This window comes from Arachis hypogaea, chromosome 19 (assembly GCF_003086295.3).
Source record: "Arachis hypogaea cultivar Tifrunner chromosome 19, arahy.Tifrunner.gnm2.J5K5, whole genome shotgun sequence".
Lineage (NCBI taxonomy): Eukaryota > Viridiplantae > Streptophyta > Magnoliopsida > Fabales > Fabaceae > Arachis > Arachis hypogaea.
In genome coordinates, this window is record NC_092054.1 from 70755360 (window position 1) to 70773005 (window position 17646).

At 39.6% G+C, this 17646-nt stretch overlaps 1 non-coding gene across 1 annotated transcript; it reads right to left on the bottom strand.

Annotated features, from left to right (window-relative positions):
• Positions 1–12434: 12434 nt before the first annotated feature.
• LOC112781442 (small nucleolar RNA R71) lies at positions 12435–12541 on the bottom strand. The gene has a single exon (XR_003192218.1). It is a non-coding gene; the product is annotated as a small nucleolar RNA R71 (small nucleolar RNA).
• Positions 12542–17646: the final 5105 nt, after the last annotated feature.

Here is a 17646-nt window from a genome sequence, read left to right on the forward strand (position 1 = left end):
AAACTATGACGATAATAACTTCACTTGAAGTTAGTAGCAGCTCTCTCAAGATCCAAAGTGAAGATGAACTAAGAATGCTAAGAACCCTAAGAGAAGTATGTTTCTCTCTCCAGAATTCAAAACTAAAATTAAAACTAACTGAAAGTGAAAGTGTCCTCAGTCTCAGCTACACCCTTGCCTCTAGTCTATGTTTTTGGGCTTGAAACTGGGTCCAAATCACCCCAAAAATCGCCCCCAACGAGTTCTGATAAGTGTAGCATGTGACGCTCTGTCACGCGTATACGTCGGCCACGCGTACGCGTCGCTGGACTTCTGCGCTTGTCACGCATACACGTCATTCACGCGTACGCGTCGCTGTAAATGCTCCAAATCACGCGCACGCGTTAGCCATTGCGTGCATGTCGCTTCTCACTTCTCAGCTCCTTAGTTTCTTGTGTTCCTTTCACTTTATCATGCTTCCTCTTCATCCTTTATGCCATTCATGCCCTGTAAACCTGAAAACACTTAACAAATACATCACGGCATCAAATGGTAATAAAAGAGAATTAAAAATTAACAATTTTAAGGCCTAGGAAGCATGTTTTCAATCATAGCACAAAATTAGGAAGGAAATGAAAAACATGCAATTTACATGAATAAGTGTGAGAATATTTGGCAAAACCCACTCAATTCAATCCAAAATATATCATAAAATAGTGGTGCATCATTAACGCATCAAGATTCCTCTTTCTATCCTTAACTCGCGGCAGCAATCTCATTGATTCCCAGACAATATCAACAGCGACAATCAAGTTTCACAACAATGACAATTTATCTGACATAAAATTGGAATTAACGCGAAATGGATATTAAATGAAATTACAACATAATTGTTAATAGAGTATTGCAGTAAATAGAAATGGAACCAAATAGTCTCACAGCGAGAAATGAAGCAAGATAACACCGCATCGGCTTTTATTTTAATTATACAATTTCCGAAACTCGAACCTGGGATATTAACATCGTGAAATTCTCAATAATTTATAGCTGAATAATAGCGATAAGTGTTTCAAGGCAAGAATGACTCACTGCAGCTAAAGAGAAATGAGGCAACAGAGCGGCAGCAGCTCCAGCAACTACCTCAAGTGACGGCAGCGGCCTAAATCTCTGATGACATCAACTGTAATAGCTACGTAGTGACAATAAGGTTCCAGCAATTCAGAAGAATGAAAACTAGAAGCAAGTACGCCCTTACCAGCAGTGGATCCTAACAACAGAAACTTGGCGGTGCGACCCACAGTGACGGCGACAGCTGGGCAGTGACGGAGCTCCGGCGAAGCTCCCTGTCCTCTCTCACTCACATGTTCTGTTCCTCATAGTGACGGCGGCCCAGCAGTAGTAGTGGTAGGATGCGGTGGCTCTCCTCCCTCCTCGCATCGCACCATCTCTGTCTCCCTCAATCTCGGCGTCACTCTCCCTTTCTCCTTTGAGCTCGATAGCATTCGACCCATAGCAACGACGGCGCTCTCCTTTCTCTCTTCTCCTCTCTTCGTTGGCGCCAGCGACGATGGGCAACTGGGCGGTAACGACGACACAACGGTGTGACAGCAGTGATGCCCGCTAGTACAGTCCCCCTTCTCTTCTCTTCCTTCTCTTTGCAACATTCCCCCTCCCTTTCCTTCTGTTTCTTTCGTGTGGGTGTGCGTGGGGCTTGGTGGGTTAGGGTAGAAAATTAGGGTTTGTGATTTTGATTAAATTAGGGAATAGAGTATTTCATTAAAATTCTAATTTAATCCCTTTAAACTACTTTAAAACATTAATTAAATTATCAATTTGCTAATTAACTCTCAATCAAGTATTCTGATTTAAAATATAAGATAATATAATTAACGATAAAAATTAAAGTATTAAATTCTAAAATCTCAATTATTTAAACTAAATCGTATAAAATTCTTTTTCTTTTACGACTACTAAGCCTTATAATTTAAATATAGAAAATTATTCAATGATTATGAAATTAAGTAAAATTTTTATTTTAATTACCAAAACTTGATTTAATTATTCTCAATGAAATAATTTCTGAAAATAAAATCGCTAATAAATAAATAAATTTGGAATCATCTCAAAATAAGATTTTTCAAAAGTTTTGGATCTTACATCATCCACCATATATAAAACACAAAAAAAAAGAGAGAAAAAGAAAACAATAAAAGGGGACAAAATGCCCCAAAGTAAATGGTGGTAGCAATGCATATGTGTTGAACTCAAAATTGGTATGCATCAATATGTGGCTAAGATAGTTAATGGGTAGCTAGGCTTGCGTTTTGATTACATGGAGTGTCTTAGGTTATTAGGTAGAAGTTTAGGTTAATAAGGGATTCGGATTTTAGTCCACTTAACCAAATGCATTCCTACCTTGACCCTAACCCCATTATAACCCTTGGAAAGACCTTTTGATATGTGTTCTCATGCATTAAATTTTTGTTGATTGGTAGAAGAGCAAGTCTTAGAAAGTAGGATTAGTAGAGAATCGACCCTCAAACACTAGAGTGATTAGAGTGTATACACCTTCGGTGAGGGTTCGATGCTCGATTCCTTGTTTCTGGCTTTCACAAGCTTTCTTCTTGCAAGTCTATTTGTACTTCATTTTATGATTTGAATTAGTGGAATTCAGTTCATATTTGTTCTTGAAAGATTGATTTACCTTTAACCAAGTAGGTAGAAGCATTTAGCATGTAGTTGCATTTATATAGATAGGTTACATTTCATAAATCCTACCATCCCTTTTCACCCCTTTATAGCTTCTCTTAAGCTTAGCATGATGACATGCTAATGTTTAAGTATGGGGAGATTGATAAATCACTATTTTGTAGTATATTTTGGATTCAATTGAGTAGATTTTGTCAACTATTCTCACACTTCTTTGGCCTTAAAATTGCTAATTTTTAATCCTCTTTATTACCATTCGATGCCGTGATATGTTTGTTAAGTGATTTCAGAGTTTATAGGGCAGGAATGGCTTAGAGGATGGAAAGGAAGCATGCAAAACTAGAAGGAACACAAAGAATTGAAGATTTGAGAAGCTGATGTCGACGCATACTTATGGATGACGCGTACGCGTAACCAAGCCATAGTCCAAATGACGCGTACGCGTGACTGATGCATACGCGTGGCCAATGAATTGTCAAAAGGATGCGCACGCGTGACTGACGCGTACGCATGATGAGTGTCATGTGCCTCAGTAAAGAGAAAACGCTGGGGGTGATTTTTGGGCTGCTTTTGACCTAGTTTCAGGCCCAAAAATGAAGACAAGAGGCTAGGGAGTGGAGCTGGGCATTCATTCATCATTGATTCACACACACTTTAGGTTTTTAGATGTAGGTTTCTAGAGAGAGAGGCTCTCTCCTCTCTCTAGGTTTTAGGGTTTTTAGTCTTATTTCTTCTCAAATTCAGATTTTCATCTTGTTTTAATTTAGTTTCTTTCTCTTGTTGATTTCCTTATTTTCCCAATTTAGTTTTTGAATTCTTCTTGTTAAATTTAATTTCCTTTTTATGCAATTTGAAGTATTTCATGTTTATGGCTTCTTTCTTTAATTGTTGGTTATTATTTCTTGCAATTGTTAGTCTTAGATTTTACTATTCCTTGTTAATTTTCTATGTTTTTATTATGTGTCTTCCAAGTGTTTGATAAAATGCTTGGTTGGATTTTAAAATAGATTTTTGTGTTCTTGGCATGGATTGAGTAATTTGGAGACTCTTGAATTGTCAAAGTTTCTTGTTGATTGGTGATTGAAAGTTGCTAGTTGACTTGAGCTTCACTAAATCTAGTCTTTGATTAGGACTTGTGAACTTAAGTTGATTTTGCTCACTTGACTTTACTTCAATTGTTAGAGGTTAACTAAATGAGAGCAAAATACATTACCATCACAATTGACGATGATAATGAGGATAAGAATTCCAACTCTCAACCCTTGCTAGGACTTTTCTTAGTTGTTAATTTATTTTCCTGTTATTTACATTCCTTGTTCATCATTCAAAAACCCCAAAAATACTTTCCTATAACCAAAAATAACTACACTTCCCTGCAATTCCTTTGAGAGACGACCCGAGGTTTAAATACTTCGATTATTTTTATTGGTTTGCATTGTGACAAACAAATTAAACGTTGATTGAGGTTTAATTGTCAGTTTAGATCTATACTTACAACGCGATTTTATTGAGAAATTCTTTACCGATATTTTTCCTTTGTCAGTTAGCAAACAACAATATAATTTCGATTGTGAGTATTACTGAGAATGTGTTGGTGAGAATTCAGGACTTATTTTTTTCGGTGGATTTCCATATCATAGAGACACCTCCCATTGACTCGGATAGGCTAACCTCCATCTTACTTGGGAGGCCTTTCTTGAAGACATCCTAGTTTAAACTATACACATTTTGTGGGGACTATTTGTTTGAAGCCAAAGGAAAAGTGGTGAAGTTTAAATTGGAGGAAACCATGAGGCTACTCCTAGAGGTACATTCCATTTTTGGTTGTGACATCGTTGAAGATGATGTAGTTGAAGTCCACTTTGGAAGTGATGATAAGATAAGTGTCGATAAAGGCTTGGGTATAAGAGGAGTTAGCAAAGAAGAGGAAAATGATCCACAACTTCCACGCTATCAAGGATGTCACCATGTCATATTTTTCTATGCTTTTTCATACAAGAAATTTATGATTAGTGCTTAAATATTGCATTCTTTGGTGCTTAAATGGTATATTTCTTTGATCTTTTGATTTGATAAACTTTGTAGGAAATAAGAAGAAAAAGAAGCAAAAAGAGCACAAAATAAGCTAAAAAGAAGAAAAGAGGAATTTTGGGCACACTTTGAAGTTGAAGCACACTTTGGAGGCTTAGGCCACGCTTTTAAAAGCGTGGCCCATGACCAAATCAAGGAAGAGAAGCGTGGCCCAAACGAAGAAAAGCGTGGCTCAAAACAAGGAGCAAGAGCACAAAGCTCTTGCCAAGAGCTTTAGAGCTCTTGTGGAGAGCTTTACTTCAAATAATCAAAAGCCAAGCTCTTGCCAAGAGCTTTTTCGGACTTGCCTCAAGGAAAAATCAAGGAAAATGAGCTTGGAAGCAAAAATTTTGGCTAAGTTAAACTTGGGCGCTCACAGCATGACCATGCCTCCTTCAAAGGGCAATAACTTGAGCTACAGATATCCGATTGATGTGCTTCCAGTTGCATTGGAAAGCTGACATTTAGAGCTTTCCAACAATATATGGTAATTCATATTTGGCATAGAATTAAGACACGAGTGAAAGGCATCTTTAAGGGCCAAAAATAAGCAAAAATGAATCAAAGTGCTTCCACCAGGATTCGAAGAGGGAGACCAAGGGAAGCAAGGAAGTAGCGCTCTCCTTGAGAGCTTTAAAGCTCTTCTTGAGAGCTTTATCGTGGGTCTCCTCATGAAAATATAAGAAAAAGGCTCACAAAATGCTTCCATCATGGTTCGAACTTGGAGTTTCTCTCCAAAACAAAGGGGTGCTTCTAATAGAGCTCTTACGGAGAGCTTTAAAACTCTTGGGGAGGGCTTTGCCCTGGGAGTGTGACCCATGGTCCAAAAATCAAATTAATTCAATTCTTCACCAAATTAAAGAGCCAACATCCGGATCTACTACTCTTCAAATAAAAAGCAAGCAAGGCCCATTAACTCAAAGGCACAAGAACAAGTTAGCTTAGGAATTTATTTTTAATTGTAATTTGTTTAGAATTTTATTTTTCAATTTTATTTTCATTTTGTGAAAAGCCTATAAAAAGGCATCTGCTTCAATTCACTAGGGGAGCTCGAGGAGAAAAAAGGCTAGCTCCAATAGGGAGTTGTGCACTCTTTAGTTTTTATTTTGCTTTCTTTCTTAGTTTTCTTCTCTGTTTTGAATTTTTGGATTGAGATTGGAAGGAATTCTGTTTTCATTCTCCATCTGTAACTTCTCTTGTTCTTCTTCTGCAATTTACTCTTCCATTTTCATTTTGCAATTGTTCTTGTTGGATCAAGGAAGGATTTGAGATCTAGACTTGTTTTCTAGTATCTTCCACTCCTGAGATCTTGAACCACTTTTAAATTGCTGCAAATTAAGCACTGCTTTTCTGTTTTGAATTCTTCAAGCAATTTCCCTTTTTTGTTTAGATCTGTTGCATGATTTTTCACCTTTTACTTCTATGTTTGATTGCTATTTACACTTTCCTGTTGAATTTTAATTTCCAGCACCCACTCCCCTTTATATTTCATGCAATTTACATTTTTTGTCATTTAAGATTGTTGCAATTTACATTTCTTGCTCTTTAAGTTTCTGTCCAATGTTACTTTCTGCACTTTAATTCTTCTTGTCATTTACTTTCTGTTGTTTCAATTGTCACTCAATTCACTTCAATGTTAGCTTGACTAAACTAATCACCCACTAAAGTTTCTTGATCCATCAATCCCTGTGGGATCGACCTCACTCTAAGTGAGTTTTACTACTTGATGCGACCCGGTACACTTGCCGGTGAGTTTTGTGTTGGATCATTTTCCACACATCACACCCAATCATGGTTCAATTGACAAGTGAAAGCATCTTCCCTTGAAGGACACCCTTACCAAGGGCAACAAGAAGGACAAGATGGATGTCCTTAAGGATGTCCCAAAGAGATGACCATAAGCTCATGACCATCTAACTTAAGGACGTTAAAGAAAAGTGCTAGGTGGGAGACACCACCATGGTACGATCTTCCTTGTTCATATCTTGTTTCCCTTAGTTTTTATCTCTTTGGTTGAATTTCTTGAGTTTGATTAGATGTGTTTGAATTATCATTGTTTCATGAGATTTTCTTTGTTGTTAGTTTGGTTAATTTGCCAATTTTGGTTGTTTCCATGAAATTCTAAGTGTTTTTGAAGTATTTTGCATGCATAGATATCAAAACTTTGCTATAATTGCTTTTATTTTTTATATATAAAAAAAGAAGCTTGTCTCGCATAAGCGTGGCCCACACGTACACGTGACCGTCAAAAATTTACCATGCGAGAATGGTGCATGGGTGATGCTACTGCATGGCCTGCAAAGCGAGTTGTGCTGGGGCCATGCGGGAAAGGTGCTGTAGGCATGGGCACTGGTCACTCATACGGGTGATCCACGCGTACGCGTCGACGCCTAAATTCCGATGATGCCTAACCCATGCTAAAACCAAGCTACCACATGGCTTGGACAGTGAGTTGTACCAGGACCGTGCTACTGTGATGCGAGGCGCACAAGTCCCTCCCATGCGTATGCGTGACGAACGCATATGCATTGCCCTATAATCCTAGATTGTGATATTTTTGGTGATGGGTTTGTGCGGCCGCATGGTTTAGATAGTGAGTTGTGCCGCGACCATGCAGAAACTGTGCGAAGGGCACGATGCCCTCTCAAGCATATGCGTGACGGACGCATACGCATCACCTTTCTTTTTTTGCTATTCACGCTCACGCGTGCCTGATGTATACACGTCACTTTGCGATTTCAATTACAGGGGCACGCTACCCTATTTCTTTCCCTCTCCTCTTGACGGAAGAAAGTTGTTGGTAAAGAATTTCACAAAAATATCGCATTGCAAGTATAGTTCTAAACCAACAAATTATCCTCAGTCAACGTTTAAATTGTTTGTCACTTAAGCAAACCCAATAAAATTATCCGAAGTATTTAAACCTCGGTTCGTCTCTCAAGGAATTGCAGGGAAGTGTAGTTTATTATTGGTTATGGGAAAGTATATTTTTAGGATTTTGTAATAAGAAACAGAAAGTAAAATGGCAAGAAAATAAACTAATAACTAAGAAAGCTCTTAGCAAGGAAAGAGAATTAGAAGTCATATCCTCATTATCATCCTCAATTGTGATGGTAATTGCGTTTTGCTCTCACTTAGTTAACCTCTAATAAATAGAGGAAAGTCAAGTGCATACAATCAAGTTGAGTTCACAAGTCCTAGTCAACTCATAGGGAGAGACTAGAATTAGTGAAGTTCAAGCTAACTAGTAATCTTCAATTACCAATCAACAAAAGAGTTTTGATAACTCAAGAGTCTCTAATTGATCAATCCAAGTTAAGAACATAAAAAATCTAAATTAAAATCCACCCAAGCATTTTATCAAACACTTGGAAGGCACAAAATAAAAGCATAGAAAAGTAATAAGAGAATGTAAAATCTAAGACTAACAATTGTAAGGAATCAATAACAACAAGTGAAGAAGAAGCAATAAACAGAAATATCTCAAATTACATTAAAAGAAAATTAAATCTAACAAGAGGAGTTCATAAACTAAATGGGCAAAATAAAGGAATCTATAAGAGAAGTAGATAACTAAAGTGCTAGAACAAATAAAAGTAAGAGAAAGCTAAATTAAAATAAGACTGAAATCTGAACCTAAGGAGAAATTGGAAGAAGAAACCCTAATGTGTGAATGAAAAATGAATGAATGAATTCCCCCATTCGTCCCACTCTACATCCTTTTGTCTAAGTTTTCGGGCCTGAAACTGGGTCAAAAAGCCCATAAATCGCCCACAGCGTTTTCTCATAACAGAGGCACGTGACGCTTGTCACGCGTACACATTAGCCACGCGTACACATCGCTGAACGAATTCCTGGTCATGTGTATGCATCATCCACTCGTACTTGTCATTTATCTGCTGCACCGGTCAGGCGTACGCGTCGTCCATGTGTGCGCGTCGAGGCCAGCTTCCCAAAACTTCAATTTCTTGTGTTCCTTCCACTTTTGCATGTTTCCTTTCCATCCTCTAAGCCATTCTTGCCGTATAAACCCTGAAAACATTTAACAAACATATCACGGCATCGAATGGTAACAAGAGAGGATTAAAAATTAGTGATTTTAAGGCCTAAGAAGCATGTTTTCAATCATAGCACAAAATTAGGAGGGAAACATAAAAATATGCAATTTACATGAATAAGTGTGAGAATAGTTGACAAAACCCACTCAATTCAGTACAAAATAAACCGTAAAATAGTGGTTTATCACCTCTTTCTTTGTTTCTTTGTTTCTTTCTTCCTTTCTTCTCCTTACCATTTCTTTTCCTTCTCCAATTCCGGCGACACTATGATGCCAGGGCACTTTGGCCAGTTTCATTGACCTTTTCTTTACTGTTTTTAGGGTAGTTTCATGCATTTCCTTAGGAAATAAGCTGGTTTTGGGTAGATATTCACTTACATCTTGATTCAAGCATGAATTGTGTAATTTACATGATTTCATGAGGATTTTGCATGAATTTAATGATAAATTGGATGTTGCATTTCCCATGACTTGGACTAGAACTTTGATAAACTTTATTGGTTGATTTCAGGACAAAGGAAGCAAAGAAGAACCACATTAGTGGCTACGTTAGTTACACTAACGTTAACACTAACGTGGAATGGGAGTAACTTGCAAAGTTAATGAGAAAAGTAATTGCCAATAACGCTCTCGAAGCCATCATTGCCCACGTTAAGAGTCACGTTAACTAAGTTAACGTGAACTCTAACGTGGAAGAAAGGAAATGGAGCCAACGTTAGTGACACTTAACATTATCACTAACGTTGGCCAAGCTCATAAGTGGCCACGTTAGTCACCACGTTAACTTAGTTAACATGGCCTCTAACGTTAAGAAGAAAGGGGGGAAGCCAACGTTAGTGACATTCAACATTATCACTAACGTTGGCCAAGTCACATTAAGCCACGTTAACTCCCACGTTAACCTAGTTAAGGTGGAAGCTAACGTGAGATGACAAAGTGTTCGACAATGTTAGTGACACCAAACATTGTCACTAACGTTGGAAGGAACCCACACAAGCCCCAATAAGCCACGTTAACTTAGTTAACATGGAAGTTAACGTGAAGAAGGGAGGTGACGCCAACGTTAGTGACACCCAACATTGTCACTAACGTTGGAAGGAGCCCACACATGCCACCATGAGCCACGTTAACTCCCACGTTAACTTAGTTAACGTGGAAGCTAACGTGGATAAGGGAATGTTGAGCCAACGTTAGTGACACTCAACTTTGTCACTAACGTTGGAGATGGCTAGCATGGCCACGTTAGAAGCCACGTTAACCTAGTTAACGTGGACTCTAACGTGGGAAATAGGGGAACATTGGAACGTTAGTGACAATGGTAAGTGTCACTAACGTTCTCGAAGATTGGCAAGCCTACGTTAAAAGAGCCACGATAACTAAGTTAACGTGGACTCTAACGTAAGGAAGGGGGAGACTTCTCAACGTTACTGGGAAAGGTAAGTCCCAGTAACGTGTGCGAAAGGCATAGAGGCAACGTTAATGGCAACGTTTGTGCCATTAACGTTGAAGTTAACGTGGCTCTTACTTGGGTGAGGAACGTTAGTAAAAAAGGTGATTGTCACTAACGTTCTCGAACTCATATTTTCCCTGAACGTTAACACCCCTAACATCCTGAGCTAAAGTCTCTGCCCACTTCACACTTTCTCTCTGCAAGCAAAGCCAAGCCCAATGAAGAAGATAACTTCTTCAAACTCAAGATCCAAAGGCCCATACCCAAGACTTGGAGAATCAACTAGAAGAACAGAAGAGTAGTATATATAGGAGTAGCTTTGAATTATTTGAAGGAGTTGGAAATTATAGGGAGCCTCTGGGCATAGAATTACTCTCTGTATTTACTTTCTCTGCACTTCTAGTTTCATCATGTATTTTCCATCTTTGTTTTCATTTTCCAGAGCTATGAACAACTAAACCTCTTTCATTGGGTTAGGGAGCTCTGTTGTAATTTGATGGATCAATACTAGTTTTCATTATTCTTCTTCTATCTTTTCTCTTGATTTTACTTGAAAGCTTTCGATCTTCATCCAATTGGGTAGTTATCTTAGAAAAGAAGCTATTCATACTTGGATCTCTTCTGAACCTTGAAAGAGGAATGAAGAGATCATGCTAGAAATGCTTTCTCATGCTGGACCAAATTGGGTTTGGATGGATATGTGACTATAATCCTCTCAACACTTGATTTGGGAAATGCATGTGGTATAATCAGTGACCATACTTCATCTCTTTTCATGAGCAATTGACCAAGGAATTGGCTATTGATCAAGATTTGAGAGATTGAATTACAAGAAATTGTAATTCAATCACTTAAGATTGCTAAGGAGATCAATGAGTGCATTGATAGAGGAAGAGATGAAAATGAAATTGATCTGGAGAATGCAACATCTCCTAAGCCGAATGAACTCCCCATTTCTGATCTTACCTATTCTCTTTAATTTCTGTCATTTACTTTTATGAGCAATTACCCATCCCCATTTAAGATTCTGCAATTTACTTTCTGCCATTTACATTCAGCTCTATTTCTAGCATTTACTTTTCTGTTATTTACTTTTCCGCCATTTAATTTTCTGCAATTCTCAACTTAAAATTCTGATTCGCTCAACTAGAACATTCCTCTAATTAAAGTTGCTTGATCAATCAATCCTTGTGGGATTCGACCTCACTCTATTGTGAGTTTTTACTTGACGACAAATTCGGTACACTTGCCGAAGGAAATTTGTTGCGAGACAAGTTTTCCGTGCATCAAGTTTATGGCGCCGTTGCCGGGGATTGATTGTGCATCAACAATGATTAAATTGGAGGATAACTAGATTGAGCATTTTATTTTTGTTTGATTTAATTTTTTGTTTGAGTCATTTACTTTCTGTTTTAGTTAATTTTGTTTCCCTTTCCCCTACTTTTTTTTGTTATTTACAATTCATTTCACTAACCCACTAACTGTTTGATATATTGCATCACTCACACTAACAGTAATTCTGATAGAAATACTTTCTGCATCTATTTTCCTTGCTTGTACTTGTTAGTTGTATGACAGGGAGAAGAAGCGGGCTTCAACTTCCTTTGATTCTGAACCTGAGAGGACCTTCCTTAGACTAAGGAGGGAGGCAAGAGAATAACGTGTAGTTGGTGCTGAAGAAGAAGAGGAACACTTTGAGGAATACTTTGAACCAAACATGGAAAAAAACATGGAAAACCATCGTGAAGAAGAAGCTCACAACCATGGCGGAAGAGGACAAGCAAATCATGCTGGGGAGGATAGAAGAATTTTAGGCTCTTACATCAATCCAAACCCAGGAAATTGTGGAAGTAGCATTCAAAAGCCAACCATCCATGCCAACAATTTTGAACTGAATCCACAGCTCATCACCCTTGTTCAGAACAACTGTTCGTTCGGAGGGAGTGTCCAAGAGTACCCCAATCAACATTTAACCACCTTCCTGAGAATATGTGACACAGTGAAGTCTAATGGTGTTCATCCTGATGCCTATAGACTGCTCTTATTTCCATTCTCACTCAAGGATAAGGCAGCCAAGTGGCTGGAGTCTTTCCGAAGGAGAGCTTGACAACTTGGGAAGATGTGGTGAATAAATTCTTAGCAAGATTTTACCCCCCTCAACGAATCAATAGGCTGAGAGCTGAGGTCCAAACTTTCAGGCAACAAGATGGTGAGACTCTATATGAAGCATGGGAGAGGTTTAAAGACCTAACAAGGAGGTGCCCACCAGATATGTTCAATGAATGGGTGCAGCTGCACATTTTCTATGAAGGGCTCTCTTATGAGTCAAAGAAAGCCGTAGACCATTCATCCGGAGGATCTTTGAACAAGAAGAAGACCATTGAGGAGGCCATAGATGTCATTGAAATAGTAGCAGAGAACGACTACTTCTATGCTTCTGAAAGAGGGAACACAAGAGGAGTAATAGAGCTAAACAGTGTAGATGCTCTGCTGGCCCAAAACAAGCTCATTACCCAACAGCTGGCTGACCTCACCAAGAAGATGGAAAGGAACCAAGTAGCAGCAATCACCACTTCATCAACAACCCAAGAAGGAGTGAATGAAGAAGCAGAGGGAAGTCAGGAGCAAGCCAACTACATTGGGAATTCACCTAGGCAAAACCATGATCCATACTCCAAGCAAGACCTACAACCCTGGATGGAGGAATCACCCAAACTTTGGGTGGGGAAATCAACAAGACCAAAGCCTTGATCAAAGACGCCCAAATCCAAACAATGCAGCCCACCAACACTTCACATCTAGACCATATCAACACCCCCATAACAACACCTCTCCACATTCATATCTAGGCCAAAATAACCCTCCTCAGCCTGACCTATCATCATTTGATGAAAGACTCTCAAGGATTGAGAATCTACTTGAAGGCATAGGAAAAGAGATTCAAGACAACAAGGTGTTCAAGGAGGAAGTGCAAACCAACTTTAAAAACCAGGGAGAGACAATCAAGAGGCTGGAATCCCAAGTGGGGTATCTCTCTGAGCAGATTCCCAAACCCACAGATGGATTTCCAAGTAACACGGAGAAGAATCCGAGAGGTAAAACAAAGAAAGTAAGATGGAAAGATTGTAAGATGGTCACTATAAGTGATAAAGAGATTGAGGACAAGCCAAGCAATATGTCAGAACAACCTGAAGATACCTCAGTAGAGAAGAAGGAAAAAGATCATCAAGAACCAGAAATCTCACAACAGGAGCTGCTGAGACTCTATGAACCTTTTCCTCAACTGCTCAATGGTGCTGTGGAGAAGAGAATATACTCAAGATTTCTTGACTTGTTTGCATCTCTGCATGTGAACATACCATTCATCAAGACTATCCAACATATGCCTGCGTACATCAAGTATATGAAGGAGCTGCTTCCCAGGAAAAGCTCACTCAAGGGAGGCCAAACTATAGTGATGAACAAGGAGTGCAGTGCCCTCATTCAACCGCAGTTGCCGGCAAAAAGAAAAGATCCAGGGAGTTTTTATGTCCCCTGTGCCATAGGGGAAACAATGTTTGATAGAGCACTCTGCGATTTGGGAGCAAGCATCAACTTAATGCCCTTATCCCTAGTGAAGAGGCTGCAGATCAATGAGATATTGCCCACAGATGTAGTCATCAGGCTGGCTGACAAAACTCAAAACAAGCAATAGGGGTGGTGGAAAATGTGTTGTTAAAGGTTGGAAAATACTTTCTTCCCACAGACTTTGTCATCTTGGACATGGAAGAGAGTCACACTCACCCAATCATATTGAGAAGACCATTCCTAGCTACAGCCAGAGCACTCATAGATGTGGAGTGAGGGGAGCTAATATTGAGGATCCATGATGAACGACTCAGCTTTAATGTCTTCAAACTCTCGCAAGAAGCAGACCAAGAAAACAAAGAACCAAGCAAAGATCATAATGAGATGCTGACAGAGGAATCAAGCACTGAAGCACAACCAGCCCATCTGGGAAAGCCCTGGGTTGATGAACAAGGAAATAAGTAGTTGTCACAACTCAAGGAAAAGCTGGAGGAACCTAAACCACCAGAGACAAGTGAAGACAACAACAAAATTCCCTTAGAAGAAGAAGTCACCAAGAGCAAGGCAACATCAAAAGGGACAAAGAAGAAGGTACCAAGGGGATGGAAGAACAAGAAGATCCCTACGGAAGACTTCTCTCTAGGAGATAAAGTGATCTCAGCTTACTTCCAAGATATCCTCCCTAATCTCCCCACTATACCATTTCAGTTACCTAAAGTCTTCACTATCAACAGAGTTCTCTCCTTGGAACATGTAGAGATCATTGATACAACCAGTGGATATAAGTCCAAGGCAAGAGGGGAGGACTTGAAGCATTATCAACCTCCCTGATGAAGGAGAAACGTCAAGCTAGTGACGCTAAAGAAGCGCTTCATGGGAGGCAACCCATGTTTTATTAGCTTTTACTAGTGAATAAGTCAATATTCATGAATTCCAACCCAAACTTGACAAACACTTGGTGAAATCCTTATATTGCAGTATATAGTGAAGAATAAGTTTGGTGTTCAAAGCGTGCCAAGAAAGCATGAATGCAACTGAGAGCATGCTAGTCTTGGAGCTTTGAACAGAACTTTTCATCACAGTGCGCCAAAATAAGTTTGGTGTCACCCCATGGTGCCACCAATGTGCATATCAGGATACACAGTTAGTTAGTTAGTTGGAGTTCATGAATAAACAAAATCTTTTCTTCTTTTTATTAGTTTAGCCATAAAGTTTAAATACTTTTTAGGACATTAATTTTTCTTATTTATAGGGAAAAGGAGAGGAACATTGAAGGAGATTGATTGGACAACTAAATGAGAAGGATTCGGCCACTTCATGAGGAGAAGCTACACACTTGTTCTAAAAAGGGAAGGCATTGGAAAATGTTGCCATGCAACATTGAAAAGGATGGGACCCTTGAAGACCGAGCAATCTCCATCATAAAGTGATGATCCTTGTCCTTTCTCCATGCACAACCCCAACCGTCCATCAAACAACCACTCCATCAATCCACACCTTCCATTCAGTCATAACCTCTCTATATAAGTGATCCTTGTTCCGTACCCCACTCTGCACACCTCTCCATTTCGGATTCCCCTTCACTCCCTTCATTGCACTCAACCCTAAACAACCAAAAGTCTCCACACCATTGCCAACTTCACACATTAACCCTCATTCATGGCATCTTCGAGCTCTAAAAGAAGGAAGGGAAAGGAACCTATGGAGTAACACCCGTATGATGAAAAGAGATTTAGAAACTTGCACCATGCATTACAATACGGGTGGATGGTGGATAAGGAGATCATTTATGAGCTGAGATTTCAAGTTAGGAAAACTGAGTGTCCCGAAATCACAAAGAAGGTATAAAAGAGAAGATGGGAGCTCCTCACTGATCCGGCCATTAAGGTGAATACAAATCTTATAAGAGAGTTTTATGCAAATGCGGTCCGATATGATAAGGCAGATGAGTCATATACAAGCTTTGTGAGAGGAAAGATTGTGGATTTTGGTCCCATGAGTGTCATGAAGGCATTAAAACTGCGGTCCATACCGTTTGAAGAAGAGAGTTATCATTCAAGAATGGACAACAACCCTAATCATGACCAGATTGTGCAAGACATTTGTGTACCAGGAGCTGACTGGGAAAGATATGCAGATAGGAAACCAAGGTTCATCAAAAGAGCAGATCTCACTCCGGAAGCAAAGGGGTGGTTCGAAATTGTAAGGAGGTCCATCCTCCCAGCAGCGAACAACTCGGAGGTGAATCTCAAGAGAGCCACACTGGTACACTGTATACTCAAAGGAGGAGAAATCAAGGTTCATGAACTCATAGCAGAAGGCATTAGAAAAATGGCAGAGAAAAGTGACTCAAGAGGAACGTTAGGTTACCCCAGCACTATTTACCGACTGTGCAAGAAAGCTGGGGTGGTGTTTGAAGATGAGGACCCCGTATGGATAAAAGAGGGCATTCCAATAACCGTTCGACGAATGCATACTACCGCATCCCTCCTGCCTCAACGGAAGCAAAGGAAGAGGACAGCCCCTCAAGTAGTGGAAGGACAAGTCTTAGAGGGGCAAGCACCAGCCACCTTGGATATGCACGAATTACAGGAAGCCATTGATGGACTATCTCGACAATATTTGGAAAGCCAAGGAGCACAGAGAGAGCTTCAACTACAGATGATGGGGCAGCAAGAGGAGTCACTCTCAAGATGGATGACTCAACACGGGGAGTGACAAAAGCAAATGATGGATCAGCAACTGAGTCAAGGGCAACAATGGGGTGAAATATTCTACAGGATGGAACAAAGGCAAAACGAGCAACAAGAATCCATCCAGAGGCTAATCAACATCCAAGCACATCAAGGTGCACATATACATGAGATGCATCGAAGACAGATAGAACAGGCAGAACTATTGGACGAGCAAAGGGCATTCGCAGAAGGAGTTTACCTGAGCGAGACTGGGCATCATATAAATACTCAAGCCAGGCTCGGTTACTTGGTAGGACAGCTGCCTATATTGCATCCAGGAATCACAAGGTATGAAGAAATGAGGGATGAATTAGCACGAGAAGAAAGACAAAAGGTGGAAGAGAGTCATGAATCAGTGAGGAAGGCACTTGAGGATTGGAAGCAAGCAAGATTGGCACGGATGCGAGGGAATGCAAGAGGACACAAAGAAGACAAACAAGGAGGAAAGCATGGGCATCCACAAGAGTAAAAGGTGGTGACGTTCCTTCTTTGGTCCATCTTCTTCTATGCTTTGAATAAGGAAGATCTTGTATGAAATAGAACTTGCTTCCATGTTATGTTTGAACCTTTTTAAATTCTGTCTTTTAAGTTTTTGTGTTGAAGAGGTCTATGTGTGCTAGTCTTTATGTTACCGCATCCTTACTTTGCTTACTTGTATTCTTGTCCCTTTGAATCAAATAAAAAAGAGAATGAGTGTTTACAAAAGACCAGAGAGGAGTTCATACTATGGAATAAGTTCATGAGTTTAGGGTATAGTCATAAGTTAGCTAAGTTGGTTCAACCGTAAGGTGGGAGGACAACTATCTGTCATGAATACTATGCTTGAGACACACCCCATGAGACTAACTAAATAAGAAGATCCTAATAAGAAAAGGGGAAAGAACAATCAAAGTTGAGGAATAAAAGAAAAAGAACAAGCAATAAGGCTAGGCACTAATGGTTTTTAAGCTTGAGGCATGTGTCTGTGGTGCTCCTGTGTGAGGGATCTACTTGGATGAATAAGCTCTTAGGGGTGCCTTATCACTTGGTAACTTTGGTTAACTAACTCGGGATTATCAGCTGAAAGTCCACTATCAAGA